This window comes from Lissotriton vulgaris, chromosome 3_1 (assembly GCF_964263255.1).
Source record: "Lissotriton vulgaris chromosome 3_1, aLisVul1.2, whole genome shotgun sequence".
NCBI lineage: Eukaryota > Metazoa > Chordata > Amphibia > Caudata > Salamandridae > Lissotriton > Lissotriton vulgaris.
This window is the reverse complement of record NC_141689.1, coordinates 701,416,284-701,433,060: the sequence shown is the minus strand read 5'-3', so window position 1 is coordinate 701,433,060 and position 16,777 is coordinate 701,416,284. Positions and strand designations below refer to the sequence as shown.

At 39.7% G+C, this 16,777-nt stretch overlaps 1 long non-coding RNA gene across 2 annotated transcripts in view; it reads right to left on the bottom strand.

Moving 5' to 3' along the window:
- Positions 1–6,311: 6,311 nt before the first annotated feature.
- Positions 6,312–16,777, bottom strand: part of LOC147726937 (uncharacterized) — a 66,991-nt gene continuing 56,525 nt past the window's right edge. For both annotated transcript variants that reach the window (XR_015309299.1, XR_015309301.1), the window contains one exon: positions 6,312–6,500. This is a non-coding gene — a long non-coding RNA (uncharacterized LOC147726937). The remainder of the gene's footprint in view (positions 6,501–16,777) is intronic.

Genomic DNA, 16,777 nt, shown 5'->3' with positions numbered 1-16,777 from the left:
CTACTCTTGGCCGAGTGGAGGCGGAGCTATTGACGGTGGAAAGCGAGATTCTCGCTGACTCCTCACCGAGACGCGAAGCTAAGCTTCTCGAGCTGCTTTTTGAGTTCAGGGAAACCGTGGACACAGAGTTGCTGTTTCTGAGCAAGTACCACACGGCACGCCGATACGGTGAGGGGGATCGGCCGGGCAGATTATTGGCTCAGCTGCTTCGCCCACCACGACAAGCTGCATACATCACTGACATAATTGACGCACAAGGCACGCACCATTTTTCCACCCCTGATATTTGTGATATTTTTTGGGCTTACTCTTACCTCTACACATCTGCATTACCGGGGGTCGTATATTAATGAAATTGCCATGGTATACTTGGAAAAGTACTTCCAGGACTTTTTGGCCCATCCCATCACACCGTACTCTATAATTGAAGCCATTGACTTCTTGAGGTGTTCTTCGGCGCCAGGTCTTCCTGGCTTCATGGCCGACTTTTATAAAGAATACAAGGAGGAATTGGTACCCAGGCTTGTCGAGGTGTATGCGGAAGCTCTGGAGTCAGGTGTTCTCCCCCCCACGCTCAGAGAGGCGGTCATTGTTTTGCTGCCCAAACCGGGTCGTGACCCCTCGGTGTGTAGCTCCTATCGTCCGCTGTTGCTGCTTAATCTCGACTATAAGATTTTGGCCAAAGTCCTGGCAATGCGGCTAGCGCTGCTGGTGGATACTACCATTTCACCGGCCCAGTCCGGCTTTGTCCCTCACAGGTGTACCTTCCTGAATCTCCGTACACTTTTCTCGGTCCTACACAGGATCGATCCCTCCACTCCGGCAGCCGCTGTGTTTTTAGACGCCGAAAAGGCATTCGACACTCTGGAGTGGCCTATTTTTCTACAAGTGATGCGGAGGATGGGCATGCCCGCAATGTGTGTAGCCACGGTGGAGCTGCTGTATACGGCACCCATGGCTCGCATTCGCTTAAATGGTACCATTACTGAGAAGTTCACATTCTCCAGAGGCACCTGGCAGGGGTGCCGCCTATCCCCACTCCTTTTCATCCTTGCTATGGACCCCCTAGTGCGACACTTCCAGGAGAAACATCTCCATAGGGGGCTCCAATTCTGCACCGGCCCTCTCTTAGTCTCGCTTTATGCGGACTATATGGTCCTGTATGTCCGTACCCCGGAGGCCAACCTCCAACCCTCGTTGTCGGAGATCGCTCGATTTGGCGACTACTCGGGCCTCAAAGTCAACTGGCACAAATCGCAACTGTTTCCGCTCACCCCCGCCACCACACGGTCAATCAATCAATCAAGGCATTTATATAGCGCACTACTCACCGGGAGGGTCTCAAGGCGCTAGGGGAGGGGGGGTCCGCTACTGCTCGAACAGCCAGGTCTTGAACTGTTTCCTGAAGGCAAGGTGGTCCTGGGTCAGGCGGAGGTGGGTCGGAGGGAGTTCCAAGTCTTGGCAGCCAGGTAGGAGAAGGACCTTCCTCCTGTGGTGGCTCTTCGGATCCGGGGGATGGCGGCGAGGGCATGGCTGGTCGATCGAAGCTGGCGTGTGGGAGCGTAGAAGTGGAGGCGGCTTTTGAGGTATGCTGGTCCTTGGTTGTGCAGGGCTTTGTGTGCGTGGGTGAGGAGACGAAAGGTGATTCTCTTGTTGACCGGGAGCCAGTGCAGATCTCTCAGGTGTCCGGAGATGTGGCTGCGACGGGGGATGTCCAGGATGAGTCATGCTGAGGCGTTCTGGATCCGCTGGAGTCTCTTCTGGAGTTTGGTGGTGGTTCCGGCGTAGAGGGAGTTGCCGTAGTCCAGTCGGCTGGTGATGAGGGCCTGGGTGACCATCTTCCTGGTCTCGGTGGGGATCCACCGGAAGATCTTACGTAGCATGAGCAGGATGTTGAAGCACGATGAGGAGACGGCGTTGACTTGTCTGGTCATGGAGAGGGAGGAGTCCAGGATGAAGCCCAGGTTGTGTGCGTGGTCTGTTGGTTTGGGTGTGCTGCCCAGGGCGGGGGGCCACCAGGAGTCGTCCCAGGCGGAGGGTGAGGATCCAAGGATGAGGACTTCCGTCTTGTCCGAGTTCAGTTTCAGGCGGCTGTTCATCATCCACTTGGCTACTTCTGTCATCCCTTCGTGTAGGTTGGCTCTGGCGGTTGCGGGGTCGTTGGTGAGGGAGAGGATCAGCTGGGTGTCGTCGGCGTAGGAGATGATGTTGAGGTTGTGTTGGCGTGCGATGGCTGCGAGGGGGCTCATGTAGACGTTGAAGATGGTTGGGCTGAGCGAGGAGCCTTGAGGAACGCCGCAGATGACTTCGGTGGCTTCTGATCTGAACGGTGGGAGGCGGACTCTCTGTGTCCTTCCGGCGAGGAACGAGATGATCCATTCCAGTGCCTTCTCCTGGATTCCAACGTTGCTGAGGCGCTGCACTAGGGTGCGGTGGCAGACAGTGTCGAAGGCCGCGGAGAGGTCTAGGAGGATGAGGGCCGCTGTTTCTCCGTTGTCGAGCAGGGCTCGGATGTCATCGGTGGCTGCGATCAGGGCGGTCTCGGTGCTGTGGTTGGCCCGGAAACCAGACTGAGAGAGGTCGAGGGATCCGTTCGTCTCGAGGAAGGCGGCCAGTTGGCCTTGCTCCCTCCCACTGGAATGGTGCGAGGAACTGTTAAATACCTAGGGATTCACATACACCCTGACATAGTGTCCATTATTCGTCTGAATTACGGACAAGCCCTGTATTTTTTTGAGGATAATACGGACCGGTGGCTCCGTCTCCCTCTGTCTATGGCTGGCCTGATCGCCATCGTCAAGATGGTAGTCCTTCCCCGGTTTTTGTACCTTTTCAATAATATCCCGATCCCTCTCAACAAGTTTTTTTTTTCACACAACTACGCACTGCCCTGTTACGGCTGGTGTGGGGGGGTAAAACCCCCCGCGTAGCCTGGCGCACACTTACGCTGCCGTATGAGAGAGGTGGATTGGGGTTCCGAATTTCTATCTCTACTACTTGGTTGCACAGTGTTCGTATGCTCATTCTTGGTTCCATCCGGATGACAGAATCCCACATTTGAGACCGGAGGCTGATGCGGCGCTCCCAGTCTCACTTAACGCAGTCCTCCCCAAGGGTCTCCCACGGGACCCAAATGACATACACCCGCTGTCTACAACGGCCTGGGCTTGGGGCAAGATTAGAACCTTACTACACATAGACAAACTGTACTCCTCTGCTCTTCCTTTACCCAACCCGCACTGTCTCCCCATCACTGGCGACTCGTTCGTCCGTCGTTCGCTGTCTAAATTCCAGGTATTCACGATCGGAGACTAGATGGTCATGCTTTCTCTCTGACAGAAGACCCCCGCTTCACCGACCGAACATTCATGGATGCCTTCAATCTCACGAGACTCCGCTCGATGTTACGGGCTGAATTTCCCACATTCCTCCTTCCACCTGAAGACAATCCCGCACTTACATTCATTATACAAAACAAATCGGGGGCGCATGTGGTGTCCAAACTCTATGAATTGTGCTTGTCCTCTCTTCCAACGTCAGACGAGGTGGTGCGCGCTGCATGGGAGCGTGATCTGGGTACACAGATTTCTGACGACCAATGGGAGGCATGTTGTGCTATGACCAGGGATGTTTTCATGATTAGTAGACACAAGCTCATACACTTTAAATTCCTGCGAAGGATGTATCACACACCGGCGCTTGCTCATCGAATCGATGCCAATAGGCCCCACGTCTGCCCCAAATGTAACGCCCCGCAGGCGGACTTCGCACATCTGTCATGGACTTGCCCAAGTTTACACACTTACTGGATAGAGGTCCACCGGTATTTGGGGGACATGTTGGGACTGTCGTTAACTGTCACACCTGAAATTGCGCTGCTGGGCTATGTTGCAAACTTTCCCCGCCAGCTTCGTAAACTGGCGTCCATTTGCTTCCTCTTGGCCAAAAGGGAGGTGGCACTGCTCTGGTGCGCGCGACGCGCCCCGACGATCACTTCATGGCTGGGGAGTGTGGCATACTGCAATTTGAATAGTGTGGAAGATTCGGACAAACTTCCAACCTCTTCCCGCCCAACTGACATTTGGGGTCCATATCGGCAATACATCGCGAAACGAGCTCAGGACACGCCATCCCAGTCACTTCATCCTATCACTCCTACTGGGGTGGGCTAGAGCAAGAGCGGCTCGTACGCCGCGCTCGACTACGTAAGGCTGCTCGTGCTGCTTGCATTTGCCCCTCGCTTCATGGAGCTGGGTGCATGTCGTCTGGTGGTGCTTTGCCCTTCGTAACAACTACTGTGTCTTGACTGATATTCATGGTGGTTTTTTTCTTGCTTGTTCAGTCCACTGCCCTTTTTTGTTAATGCATATCTGTGCTGGTTATATATGACCGCCCATTCGGGGATTGTGGGGTGCTTGGTGGCGTTTGCTGGGTCTGAGCTGATGAGGTTGCTTATGGTGGTAGTTAACACATCGCGAGCCGGCTGGCTGTATTGGTTTTGCAATCTCATGGATATGATTTTATTTTTTTTCACTTTGCTTTCAACTTCTGTGATGTTAATTTTTTTTTGTGGTTTTCTGTTACTTTCTTAAAAAATATGTATCTTGTATCATTCTCAATTCCCAAATACGCAATACTACTGTGTACACCAGTTTTTCCGCGTGATGTTATATATAGCATCTGGCATCTTTTTGTACTTGCTCTGTCCTTTGTTTTTAGCACTGTGGATTGCCTCATTCGCTTCAATAAAGTATTTAAAAAAAAAAAAAAAAAAAAATCTTACAGTTTCTGTGCAACTTGACTTTTGACAGTAAAATAAATATTTCTTTCAAATTTTTATTTTTCACTGTGACATATTATTATGTTTCCGGTTTTTTTTTTCAACCTCTTTCCATGTTTTGGTAGTAATTGCTTTGAAAACAAAATTCGATCCCAGTAAACTATACATTTCTGAAAAATAGACAAACATTGTAAGTCATCAATATGTATAATTTTCTAAATCCGCTAATGTATATTTCACAATAGTAAATATTTCACTAAATTATTAAAAAATATATCCATTTGTGTTAATGTTTCACCTGTTATTTTTGTAATTTTTCCAAATAATGTAACATTGAATCGTCATTATCCTTCTCTTTTTGGGATATATAGGACTTATAGGTTCTCAAAAAACCCAACCAATCCAGATTGAAAAACTGAACTGCGTCTTGCACTTGTTTATCATTGTTTACTGTGTTTCTTGCAATTTATTTGCTAAATATAAACAGAGTAAAACAGGTACAAATGAAAACAATATCTTTTTTAAACAAAATGAAGAGTTTACAAGCAGCGTTTTTTGCATATTTTAAATATTGTGGCTACCAATGCAAGCATGTTATTCAGTTGGGATTTTTTTTCATGTTTTCCTATTTCCCAATTTTCTTCTTTATGAATTTTTTTTCTCCAAAGGAATTTAATTTGGAGTAGCAGTTCGTCTATTAATCTGTTTATCCATACTTCTCCCTATAAAAATGCTACTTTACTTATGTGTGAAGGACTAGTGCCATCAACAGGAATTAGACCAAAACACAATGTGGTCCCACAACATTTTTAAATAATAAAACTGCCCCCCATTTGGCCATTAAATATGGATTTTTACTCCATGCACTTACGCCACCTCGCAAAACCCTGCTAACCTATAATTTAAAAAAAAATATACATTATGGGCCCCATGAGTATGCTTGCTGGACTACTTTAGCGGTGTTTTTACTGTCTGCCAGCTTTCGGAGGTCCCACACTGCCAATTAGTATGCAACCGCTAACGTGGCAGTCTCATCCTGCATCTTTGACTTTTCCAAGTGTGCCACTGTAACCTGCCCCCGCCGCAAAGCCCAACAGTCATGTTGTTCTTTGCCATGGACCAAGTGGCACGCCACCTTATGTATGGCATTGAGGTTTGCTACCACATGTACCTGACCAGTGCAGCCCCCCACCCTTTCAACCCACTTTGGGGTCCACAACGGTCTCCCAAAGCAATTAGTCCCATCTTTTCAACATCTGCGAAGCCACCATGGAAAGTGCTTCACATCAATTGTTTGCAATATTCAGGTTTAGTGAACAAAAAATAACTTAAACTGTGGACATAATTAGACACAATAAAATGGAATAGGAACTGTGTTACCTTGAACATACACTAAATTGCACAAACAGACTTTTTATTGAAAATAATCATTTTTTTTATTATTTATTTAAATTATTAAATATTCTTTGTATTTGATGTGGTAAACCTTGTTTTAACACATATATTACTTTTGTACTTTGTTTTCTTTTTCAATTAATACACTAAATAAATAATTTCAAATAACAAGTAAATCAATTACAGACATATTCTTATATCTAACATGGCTAGAAGACAATGGTTAAAGATGAAAAAAACAAAAAAACAAAAGTCTCTTAATGATACGCGCGTTTCGGCTACAAGCCTTCATCAGGGAGCCATGGTGTTGTGCGCTTAGTGCCACCTACACAATAAACACAGACAACCAAAAGAAAATACATATCAGTGTCAATTATTACAGACTTACTTAAACATTATTGTAACACAAACAATATTTACAATATATACAAACTTTTCTTATAATAATTCTAAAAACCTAATATATACATGTGTTTACATATATCTAGTGTAATAGACCACTTGTCACGACATAAAGTCACTCTGAAACTGTATGTTTGTTGTGCTGTCTACAGTTATGTATTGTCTTAACCTCACATTAAGATGGCACAATGTAGGGACCCTATGTGCTCTCTTTTACGTAATAGGGGAAATCATGTTTTTCTATCACACCATCCTATTATGGATGGCAGTGCTTGTTATGCACCACCACCATACTAGTTCTGCCCGGCTGACAATCTGAATCATTGTCTGCCAGATGAAAAGAGGCGTACGCACTTTGCGTCACTTTGATACCCCCCGCCATTGTAATATGAACGTGGTTTTCAATCGTTATGATGTGGTTGATGTCGCCACCGCCGGCTCAGAGCTGGTGAACATCAGGACATCTTAAGTAGTGTGGCTCACTGGTTAGAGGCGGCAGACCCGAGAGCAGAGGACGGCCCGGGACCAGGGTTCGATTCCCGGCGCGGCAGGTTTCTGGACCAGGGTCAGCGGACTCGATAATTCTCTCGCCTCGGTGCCCACTCTGATCAGCGATCACACTCGGCAACTCTGGGCATTAGCCTGCCTCATCTTCACTAACGGCCCCACCAGACCGCCGGGGATGCCTGGTCTCACCCTGGAGATACCCATTAAGGGACCATCTCTCAGGGAAGCCAGGAAGGGTTTCGCAGCGGTCGAAGCGCCTGGGGACCCTACGGGTAAGTAGTGCGCTATATAAATGCCAATACATTTACATTTACATTTACTTAACGAGCCTCCAAGTTAAATCCAGTATGTGGTCACTTGTGTGGCTCTTTTCAGGTTCTGTGTCCCAGAATTCCCTGCAAGCTCCAAAAATTCAAAACATTTTTTTTCCTCCCATTTCTGAGATGGAAATCTTACTGTATTTACAAAATTCTACCCACCAGTTATTCCACAATTTTCATTATAAAAACGGTAGCTCGCTTGTGTGTGTAGGCTTAGTGCTTGCAGTAGGAAACGGTGTAAAATATAACGTGCACCCACCACATTTTTGCATTGGAAACGTACCCTTTCTTTTTTAAAGTGCCTATCTTTCTATATTTAATCCTACCTCTGCTGGTACCTAGTGAAACATCTGAAAGCTATACAATTTTGACATTTAGTTATCCAGGCAAATCCATGATGTTTCTAACTTGTATGCCTTTTACCATGTTCTGTTACCCAGAATCCCATTTTTAACATCAACTTTTTTTTTAAAAAGAATCAATTTCATTCACATTCCGTTGATGGAAAGTTCCGCTATTCGTGTGGTTACATCAACTTCCACCCACCCTGCATTCTCCAAAGTTTCCGATTACAATTGCAACCTCACTCATGTGGTTGTTCCAATTACTCTTGTCATTCAAAAATACAAACATTTTAGATGAGACATTAAACATACCTATCCCATAATCACCTGTTTTTAAAAAAATGCAATTTTTTTGCCGGGGGGACCCTGCTCAGTGGCCATCTATTGAAACCTTACCAAACCTACACATTTCTTTAAAACATACATCTCTGCTAGTACACGGAGGTTTGGCGTGTGTCTAACTCCCAAAAAGTTTACTACCTAGAATTACTTGCAAACTTTGTGGCCCATTACGATGTCGGGCGTATTGCCTCCGCCTGGCGTAGGCAATAAGCCCGGCATCCATTCCCGAATCCCCCCACCATATTAGTATGACGGGGGAGATCGGGGCGGACGGAAAGACCTTCCGCCGCTTTTCCCTCCCGGTCGTGGAAAATGAATAATTTCTTGGTGGTGTCTCATAGACACCGCCAGTCATATTACAATGTGCCAAATTGGATGCCTTTCCGTGGCGTCGATGCTGCCAAGGAAAGGCATGCGATTTTCACTCTGGGGGCCCCCTGCTGGCCCCCAGAGTGAAGGAGGGGTGGGGTGTGCACACGGGGGTACCTGTGGTACCCCCCAGCATGTGCATAAACAAAGTGACAGGCACCGCGCGCTGCCTACCACTTTATTTAAGCAAATGTGTGCACTCATTTTTAACATTGTGGCGGGCGGTGCAGTGAGCACCGCCCGCCACAATGTTAAAAATGGTGGATGTACCCGCCACTGTGGTGGGCGCATCCTAATGCAGACTTCGGGACCCCCGCACTTAAGGCACTTAAGGCGTGCGGTCTCGTCTTCTGCAAGGGTATCCTAATGGGCCCCTTAATATTTATTTAAAAAAATCTAATTTTCCACCTAATTTTTTTTTTTGATCACCATACCGGCTTAAATATCCTTCCTTAAATTGTCTTCCTCAGTCTCACAAACAAAATTATCCTTCACTTTCTTTATTGTCAAAAACAGATTTGGCTCAAGTGTTTTTTTTCTAGCTTTCAAGCTATCTGGAATGACCGTTTCAAACCTTTACGACTGCTCTTATGAAAATGAGGCACTTGTACTTTAATTTTACTGGCATATTACCATGCAGCTGTAAATTCTTTGATCAAGGGTGGGAGATTTTTACATCTGATTTTTTTTATTCCAATTAACAAATGTATGTTAAAAAATATTATTTAAATTATAACTTCAACTTGAAATACATTTATATACATTATATTTTTTCATAATTTTTTTAGTTTATGTAACTTTTTGAACAGTTGTGTATATATTTTGTTACAAATAAGTAACAAAAACTGGAGTTAACTAGTTTCACTATATAGTTCAACATTTTGGTATATTAGTATATTAATTTCTATTTATTTTATAATTTCGTTATACTATTTTATGACATATTTTCCGAATTTAATATATTTTTTTCACACCTCTACTCTTATAATCTTTGATTATATTCACTTCAAATGTACACATTATTTTTTTCCATTTTTTATTTGTTTTTTCCAGTATATTTTTTCATCTAGCCCTGTTATTGTTTGCACGCGTTTGGGGAGACAAGCTTGCATTTTCTAGCTATTGTTATCGGATAAGGGAACTTTACTTTTCTAAATATGTTTCATTTCAATTACTTTAATAGTAGAGGGGAGGTATTTAAGTTTACCACTATTTTTTTTATGAATCATATTTGTTGTGTAATACATAGTTACAGTTCGATGTTTACTACCATGATAACCTTTATGGTTTACCAATATGTATTATATTAGTTTCTTTTTATGATCGACATCACATGCTGATTTACCCACCGCTATATTACCATGGAGTAGGGTATTGTGGCGGATACAAATTCTGTCCTCCGCTTTTCAGTTGGTGGCAATAACACCTATTGTCACGTGCATGGAAAAGGCCCACTAATATGTTGACGTTGCCTATCAGGCACCATCCCCCATATTAGGCTGTGTCCTATAATAGCCCTTTCCATGCCTTTGGTGCTGCTGTTTAAAGGCTCTTGTGAAGAGCCATTTGTGCTTATTTGCCGGCTCCTTTTGTGGGGCGGGTGGTGGTACCTGCATTGATGTGTACCCATGGTACCACCCCTTCATTTCCATGCACTGTCAGTCATTTTGTGGAGCCTGCCACTTTGTACAGTAAAATGCGGTGCAAGCACCTTTAACATTGCAGTTGTTGTTGCTTCCCCCAACACTTCCTGCAATATCAAAGGCCCAGGATTCGCTCGCCCTTTTTATCAGGCGCATCCTTCTGTCTGTTGTTGGACCGCTGCATGTCTGGTGGGCGGTACCAATCCACCTCTATAGTGGCGGGTTGTTAAAATCCACCTTTCCTAGTAATCAACACATTAATCATTTTTCATACTTTTTTATTTGTTTTATGTCTAAAATATAGGCCTTCATTATGAGCTTTTAAAAAAATTATATTACTTTAGGTTGTAGCCTTTCTGACTGAAACCGTCAGTTTCCCTTACGACTGGCTGATTATAAGACTGCCTTTCTGAATTGAAACCGGCTGGTTATTCACGCTGTCTTCCGACGTTCTCCAGGAACCTGTTCCTCAATATCAACTGGTATGTAATTTATATTGATTGCGATTTAAACTGTCTGGCTTACGATTAACGTTTTTCTTTTTTTTAATATCCTGCTTTCACACATTGAAAGCATGTTTGAAATCTACTTCACCTTGCATCCTACGGTTGGTGTTTAATGTGATAACTAGGATGCCCACTGTAGGATCCCTGCACCGTGTGGCAAGCACCTGGTATTCCCTAGTACACAGTGCATGGATGAACTCCATCTTTTATTTCCATGTGTGATACCTTATTTAAATTTTTCTTTTCTTTTATGTTTTAATGAAGCATTTTTTTAACAAAGTTTTTTTATATTTTTCTTTTTAACTTTATATGCTATGGATGAATTTATATTTTTCTTTCATTTTTTCTCATTTGTATTTATTATTTTTTTGTGCAAAGGTCAAAATGAAATCCCAGGGTAAATATTGGGCACAACTGCATTGTGCTACAATGGACTGTATATATTTCATGTATGTCATTTCTGTGATTTATATAATAAATTGTTCACATTTTCTAACATCTGTGTATGATTTTTAGGAGTGAACAATCAAATGTAATTTACATTTTGCATTTTCGAAATCCATAGCGCTTATTGTGTATTTTTATTTTTTTATTTTTGAATTATTCGATTTCCTAATGAATTCATGTTTTTTTTTAATTGATCATGAATTTTATTTATTTATTAGTCAAGTCAAGTCAAGTCATACAATTTATATAGCGCACTACATACCCAGAGGGTTTCAAGGCGCTTAGGAAGGCAACGAACGAGGCAAGTGCCTTGTTAACAATTCCATTATCTGCAATATGTCCTCATGGCCAGTGACTCGCCCATCACTTGTGCATGTGATTGTCTTTAACATGGCCTGTGACTGTGCCTGACTCAACTGTGCATCAAATCAGCATACCTCCTCTATCCTTTCTTTAAATGTTTTTGCTTTTATTTAATTAACTTTTTCAGTTATTTCTCATACTTAAAGCCATTACATTTTTCATGTTCAGAAGAAGTTATATATGTTCCGGTTGTTTTGCTCAAGTGTTATGTTCTGTAGTCATGCAAATGATCGTTCACGTTAACCACTTGCATTGTCTGACCTAACTGATTTTTAAGGCATGTGACTTCCTCATCAAATTTCCTCTCATGGTTTACTTTCCGTGTGTTTATAGTACCTGACACAGAAAACTGATACTGCATTGTCATACCAAATTGCATCTCAGTTAGTAGCTCAACTGATGCTTGTTGTCAGTGGCCTTGTACTGTGTTGTCCTTATAAGTTAGGTCTCCTGCTGGGGTTGCATAAGATACAAGTAAAGGTACAGCAACACACAGACTTTCTTAGATATATGCTACAGTAAAATTCAGGCACTCATGACATATTGTTTATCAGAATTAATTTGATACATTAAATTTTGCTATTCATAAAAATTGTGTATGCAATATTTGCACTAAAATTTAAGGCGTGCAACATTATCCTAATCAAGAATATTTGTTTGAAGGTAAAATAATACAGTTGTTAGTATTTTGGAATTTATTACTATATTTTACTTATATATCCAACTGAAGAATATTGAACTATAATTTTTTCCTTCTTATCAAATTATTTATCTTATTTTATACAATATAATTTTTTACAATTTTAGATCTCTGTTATTCCTTTTTTTTATAATGGTAATTATTGACATAATTAAAATGAATAAAAAAAATTCAATACCCCATTAATCTTCCTTTGCCGAAGTATTTAGGGTTTTATCTAAATAAATGCAATTTCGGAATCAAGCAAATAATATATAATATATCAAAAATATAACTAATAATTGTTGCTTCTATAATTCACTGTCTTTTGGGATTTAAGCTTCTGGAGCAGCATATAGTTTGTTGGTGTATAGAGATTGACGGAAATTAATAAATTATAAATAATTTAAAAATTTTGCTTTTTATTACTTCTTTATTTTAGAAATAATTCAGTAAATTATATAATACAATTTTGGCACTAATGGCCTCATTAGGTTTGCCTTCTCATAATAACCCCGATTGGCATGGTAGCAGGACAAGACCACCCTGAAGAGCAACGGCATAACTTTTGTTTTAATTATTTTTATTCTGCATTCCAAATACAAACGCGGCGGGACGTGCCTAGCCATTAACATTGCGGCGGATGTTTCTGCAAGCAACAACTTTGCAATGTCAAAAGGACCATGTCCTGCATTTCCCTGCACTGTGTTTCAGGCACTGTACAGGCTTTGCCACCTGTTACCCACACCCCTCCAACAAATCACTTCCAAAGTTTTTCGTGCTAAATGTCGACCTACAAAAAACAATCGCCGCAGGCATATCTAAGTTAACAAGATTGACATCCTAATTACAACATGTTAAGTACAAAAATATTGAAAAAAAAATAAGCATGTTATAAAATACTTTTTTCTTTTTAAATTAAAAAAAGGGTTGAATACATCAAATAATATTTGTAAACAATAATAACATGCTTACAAATATTTGAAATTTTAAATTAACAATTTATATATATATACCATTATGTATCAATAATTAAACATATACATAACATATTTAATATTTACTTATTTGATAATAACGTTTTAAACTTATTTTATTAACCCTTACATTAGTAAAAAATGTTAGAAATTACATATACATCTAAACATAAAACGATAACATAAATAAAAAATATTTAATTTGATTTAATACTTGTAAATAATTACATTTACTTTCGATAATTTCAACTTTAGTATTACACTAAATTATCAAAAATATCAATACAAATTTGAAATAGCTAAATAATTTCAAAAACTATTCAATCCCCCCCCCCCCCCAATACTGTAATTTTAACATTTGGTGCTACAGTAGGTAAATCGTTTGATAGCGTAGGGGTAATAATTACTACTCCAACTTCAGAGGTGGCAACATTAGATAAAGTGTTGGGATTTGTCGTCGTTAAAACTTTAATATTCCAAATCCAGAGGGTGGAACAGTAGGGAAAGCGTTGGTTAACTTAGGGGTAAAAATTACTATTCTAACTCCAAATGTTTGAACAGTAGGGAAAGCGTTGGATAGCGTAGGCTTTACAAACTATTATTCCAATTCCATATTTTATAGCAGAAGGGAACGCTTCGTATAGCGTAGGGCTCGAAATTACTTTCCTACTCCAGATGGGTCAGCGGTATTGGAAGCATTTTATAGCGTAGGGGTTAAAATTACTGTTCCAACTACAGAGGGTGGAACAGTAGAGAAAGATTAGTATAGCGTAGGGGTAAAAGAATGTTATTCCTAATCCAGAGGGTTCAACAGTAGGGAAATAGTTCATTAACGTATGAGTTAAAATTACTATTCTAACTCCAAAGATTTCTACTGTTGGGCAAGCGTTGGACAGCATAGAGGTACAAATTACTATTCCAACTCTAGAGGGTCCAAATGTAGGTAAAGCTTTTAAAATCTTAAGGTTTAAAATTACTATTCCAACTCCAGGTACTGAAACAGTAAGGTAACGTTGGATATCGTAGGATTTAAATATCACATACTTATAAATAAATGTTAGATTTCTATTAAAGAATTATTACATTTTTAAGTACTTCAACATCATTTACAAAAAATTAATAATTATGAAAAGGCATTACAATTTAAAAATGTAATTGACAATAAATTAACAATACCTAAAAATGAATATTAATTGACAAATATTTTTCAAATTTTTTTCAATCTTAAACAATAAAATATTTTTCAATACAAAAAAATAATATTTAACACCTTAGCTGTGTGTAAATATCCTTCCCCAGTGCTGGGCTGTCCATTGGAACTAGTGCTGAATGGACGTCCAATGGACTTGCGCAGCACTAGGGAGGTAGCGCTCGCGACGACCATTGGTCGTCAGCAGCGCTTAGGAGGTTAAAATTAAATCACAATAATGAAAATGTAAACAATAACATTTATTATCAAACCCAAAAATACTTTTTATGACACTTTAATGAACAAATAATAAAAAATTATTTCCAAATCATAAACACAAATTACCAATTAAAATATTAATTCCCTATCATATATATTGTCTACCAAGTTAAAATTAAATTACCAAATTAAAAATTGGAAATTAACAAATGAAAATATTAATTACCTATTACATTTTTCATTAACATTTAAAAACCTTATTTACCGTTTAAAAATAATGAATTATCAATTGAAAAAATGAATTGTCAATTCATATTTAATTATACATTACATCATTATCCATACTAATAAATACATTCAAATAGTTAGTTAATTACTATTAAATTACTTCTCACCCTATTGCCCTATAAACCCACAACCCCGCTCCGGTACTAAAACATACCATTAATTTTATTTCAAATTATTAAAGAATAGAGAAAGATTGTAATTATAAATAAAGAAATTAAAAAAAATTAACCAAAACTTTAAACGGAAACATAATAATATACATTACAATAATACAAATATCCATATTATTAACTTTGATAATACTGACATGGATATTAAAAAATTCAATATTACTTACCTTAGGGTCAATATTTTGTCCAATGATATGGATGTCCTCAATATTCGATTTCTTTTTATATTTCCAACTCAATAATTTTTGTAGGTGGATATATAAAAATTGATATTTACAGTGTGCTCCCCTCTAACATATTTGTGGGCCACATTGTTCCCTCTGTACCAGTCTCTGCAAGCCTTTCAATGGGGGTTCCAATGAAGATGAAATGCTTGCGTACTCTGGCGACATAATTTTTGTTGTCATACCCTGCTCCATTCACGGTCTCTTTTCTTTTTTGTTGTCCAGCACTGCCACTTGTTAAGTCTGAGGACTTTTACTGGTCGAAAAAATGTGTTTGTGATTTACCACTGCTGCTGTTATCACAGCAATGACAATGTGACTGGCAGGTTTCCGTTGCTCATTTGCAGACTAATGTCATTCGCATGTCCAGTGTATCCCACCAACAGCCGGCGGCGAACATCCTTCCGACATCCTACTACACCCCCATGTTATAGCTGACTGGTTACTGTTGTGCAGCTGTATGTGATGTGGATTAAAATATTTCTTATTAAATAATTATTATTTGTCGTTTATTAATATTAATTGGAGAAATACGTATATTGTGCAATACTTAGTTATTTCTGCTGAGTTAGCGATTTCTATTTTAAAAGCCTGTAAATTGCTGTCTTTGTCAAAATTAAATAGAATGTTAATCTATAACACATAATTAAATATTAAACATTAAAGCTTTATATGTACTTCAGATAATGTTTGTTTGATATCATTAGCGTGACTTTTGTTATATATAAATATGTACACATGAAAGTAAGATAATTTTCCACATTGTAAGTTATATACTTTAATAATTTTACATATTTTTAAATTACATATTTTAAAATATCACAGATTATTATTGTAATCATATATATATTAATATTTGGTATCATTTCTTATTTTATTTCTTTTTTATATGTATTTCAATAATTACAAAGAGAATGTTAAATTATTATTTTGGTATTCACTTTTTATTTATATTCATTTATAAAACGTACTAATTATCTTATTTTAATACTTTAGTAAAGGTATTTCTACTCGAATATCTGTTACTAAAGCGTATTCATTTTTTGATGTAATAATACATTTATTAACAGTCTTTTTAACTTTTCACATTTTCTTATGTTATGGTAAAGACTTTTTTCCTTTTGTTTTGTTTTTGGAATGTAACTAACATTAACACGGATAACATTATTTAGGATAATGATTGCATTTGGAAGACTGTTTTAACGCCATTGCTGCAAGAATGTGATCGACTCACAATTAGTCAGTACTCCCACCCACCTATTTTGTGAACCGACTGCCTTTGAGTCATGTGCAAACCTCTCTATTTTATAAACACTTGTGTTGCAGGCTGGAAAAGGTCCGCATCACAAGCTTTAATCTGAACAGGTTTGTTTTAAAACATCCCTACAGCCCATGCTAGTAACATCATGCAAGTATGCCCATGTGGTACACCAATTGAGGATTACACCATTGAGTATGTATATGTTTGTTAGAAACTCTGATCGTGACCAGAACAAACAAAAATACTACCAGCTTTATAAATGTAGAAAAAGCTGTATGAAATGCATGGCTGAACGTTGCATCGTAATCCATCGTTTGATGCTTTTTCCTATCCCATCTCACCAAATGCAGCC